This window comes from Cyphomyrmex costatus, unplaced genomic scaffold (assembly GCF_001594065.2).
Source record: "Cyphomyrmex costatus isolate MS0001 unplaced genomic scaffold, Ccosl1.0 scaffold330, whole genome shotgun sequence".
NCBI classification, from domain to species: Eukaryota; Metazoa; Arthropoda; class Insecta; order Hymenoptera; family Formicidae; genus Cyphomyrmex; species Cyphomyrmex costatus.
In genome coordinates, this window is record NW_017277451.1 from 848,647 (window position 1) to 852,046 (window position 3,400).

Here is a 3,400-nt window from a genome sequence, read left to right on the forward strand (position 1 = left end):
ATTACTGACCGTATAGGGAGGCCTATAGGAATCATATTAAACATAACACATCTACACGTTCTGTTATCACTGAGCATAGGTTACAACATGACCATGAGTTTCGTTGGGATGACGTTGAAATTCTAGACGAGGAACCGTGCTACAGAAAACGTTTAGTCTCGGAGATGCTCAATATAAAAAGACAGAATAACAGTCTTAACTTGCAAATAGACACAGAAGGTCTCCATAAAGTATATTTTTCTATTATAAACAAAGATTTAACATTGTCATTTTGTGGCCTGTCTCAGTTGTCATCTAGCACTCACAGTGATAGCAAGTTTGAATTTATCGTGCAATCTGTAACAATGTGAAATAATACAATTAATTTTATAATTTTTGACTTCTACTTACGTTTATACACTGACGATCTATTTACGAATGCATTATACTATCAAGTCATTGTGAGAGTTCTGAATAATGATGTCCATCTCTAAAGGTTAGACAGAATTATAATTTATTACTAGAGAAATTTGTTAGATGTAAACCTGTTTAATTAGTTATTAATTAATTCATTATATTCAATAGTTTTTTACTTTCGATCTGTCAATTGTATGGTGAACAATGATACGGAGATGGATAATCAAGATTGATCCAATATTTAATTTCAAGTCTTTTGAGGTGCTTCTGAGGATGGCTCAATCCAAGAGCCGAAACGTCAAGTAGTCATTAGAAGTTTAGAAATGTAAAGTAATCTTTAGAATTTTAGAAATGTATAGCTTCTGATTTTTACAGAATCTTGTAATTTTTGAAATGTAAGATGATCTTTTATTATATGACTGTTATCTAACTTTTTAAATTTTATTTATATGGTTCTTACCAATGTCCCTTGTATTTTTCGTTTATTTTTATAAAATCTATCAATTGTCTAAATCGTACTACCACAAGATAAGATTGGTAATTGACAATAATAAAATTAATAATTAATATATATACAATTGTTAATGGCAAACATAAATTCAAGTTAATTAAATATATTTTGATGTCTTTATCTTTCACGATCATTTTTTTAAAATAATAGTATCTTTTTGATAAATTATTAAAATTATATTAAGAGATTTATTAATCTTAATAATAAGAAAAATATGGAGGGCAATTACGAGAGTTAATTGTCTATATAAATCAATAAATTTATATATGTAATAAGATTAAACTATATATATATATATATACATATATATATATATAGTTTAATCTTATTACATATATAAATTTACGTACATATATATACATATATACACATACACATTGTGACAAAACATTATAAATTAACTTTTTTCATTTTAGTAGTTCCTTTAATCACAAAATATTTCTATTTATACATACAAATTAAATTAACTATTAGAATTTACTAAATTTATGATTAAAAAATTAAAAAATAAATTTTCAAAAAATTATAATAAACAATATTTAAATACTAAATCTTATCTGTACATATGAGAAACACAACCAATGAGAAATTGCTTTTAACGGTTAAACTTTGATCTTAGGGGCTATTATAATTTCGTGTGAATTTATATATTACTCATATATGTCTTTTAAACCGCACGCTAAACAATTTTTCGGTCTTAAAACGTTACTCTTTGAACTACCGCAATAATATATTACAATAAATTATCTACCAATTTAACAATTTTGGTGCTCATAGCATCTTGGATCTTAATAATGTTGAATGACATGTTAAAAATCTGAAAATAGTTAATTTAACTAATTTTTGTATCGACCGTAAATTGTCTACAAACAATGAAGGAATTAAACGCCTATAACGGTCAAAGCTGGATCAAAGTGCTAATAATAAGTATGAGTGAATTCTTATACACCACATATGTGCCCCCCCTTTTAAATGCGCGCTGATACATCAGACATATAACGCATAAATACTCGCGCGGCCTAAAAAATGCGCTTTAATTACATATTTAAATATTAAAAATATTACGAAGAATATCACTACGTCGACTAGCCAACAGAGGTCTATAGTTACTCATTCCAATTCTCGCAAGTGCCGAATTATGTGAGTGATTGTTTATATAGAACTTCTTTCTAACATCTCCCCAAGGCGTCTAAGGTAGGTTTCCATTACATTGCCTTACTGATGAGTCCAGTAGTGGAAACCGGGACGAAACGCCAACTTGTGATATTTTTCGTAATATAAAGAATAAGATTATTGAGATCCGATGTATTTACGAATTTTAAATTATCATCCTTATATTTAAATTAATCAAGTATTATTCGGTGATATTATAATACTACTGTAGTATTTATGCGTTATATGTCTGATGTATCAGCGCGCATTTAAAAGGAGGGGCTACATATGTGGTGTATAAGAATTCACTCATACTTATTATTAGCACTTTGATCCAGCTTTGACCGTTATAGGCGTTTAATTCCTTCATTGTTTATAGTTAATTTATATTGCGAAAAATATTACCTCGGCCGGGAGTTGAACCAGGATCTCTGACATTCTGTGCGAGCGTCCTACCAGTTAGACTACCGAGGCCTTAATTATAATAAAGTTTTATTTTATAAAAAAGGTCTAATTTTGAGGGCGCATTAATTTTCTTAACCTATCTTGTACTTGTTTATCAGAAAAATTTGCTGGGTTTTGATTTTTCATACCTGAACACTTGAGATATTATATTCAAAGTTGAGTACAATTTTGTTCAACGTATAATAAACTTTCGTTTTAATCCATATCTTCATGTATGTTATCGTAAACTTACTATGCATAATGATAAAGTAGGTATAAAATTGACATCTAATTTTTAACCATAAGTGTAGTGTCAGTCAGCTTTCTGTACAGAGTATAATACAGTTTATGTATATAATTTCTATTTAAATGAACGAGACTAGTTAGTTTAAGTTGTATTTGCCGTACAGAATTTGACGTCAGATTAAATATAAGCATTTATACAAATTCAATTAAAGGTGAAGATGCGCGACATCGTATCGACCATGATTTGACCACTTTGGTCAAATTGCAGTCAGATTCACGTCGCGCTGACGTCTTATTACTGAATAATAGTTCATTGATGTCAATTCGACATCGCCCCTATCTTTTTATGCTGCTTGGGATACTTCTACAATTCTATTGTCACTGAGGTATTATGGTTTCATTTACATCTGATGAAGGCTCAATTCAGGAGCTAAAACATGTTATGTATTTATTTTAATTTTATTTAATTATAATTTTAATTTCAATTACATACATAAAGGACCCCGCACACTCCTTATGGGAAATGGCGTTCCGTGGATTTGGCTATAACTGTGCCAATTTGTTATTTAAGTCATACTGATGAAAAGTTATCATGGCCACAACTTAATCCTATGAGCCATTTTCAATGTATAGTCGCTCAAATGTCTGTAA

The 3,400-nt window shown here is 29.1% G+C and overlaps 1 long non-coding RNA gene across 1 annotated transcript; it reads right to left on the reverse strand.

Moving 5' to 3' along the window:
• Positions 1 to 273: 273 nt before the first annotated feature.
• LOC108775968 (uncharacterized) lies at positions 274 to 2,726 on the reverse strand. The gene is made up of 3 exons (XR_001940775.1): positions 2,653 to 2,726; positions 2,465 to 2,533; positions 274 to 336 (listed from the first exon to the last, which is right to left on the reverse strand). It is a non-coding gene; the product is annotated as an uncharacterized LOC108775968 (long non-coding RNA).
• Between the last annotated feature and the right edge of the window lie 674 nt (positions 2,727 to 3,400).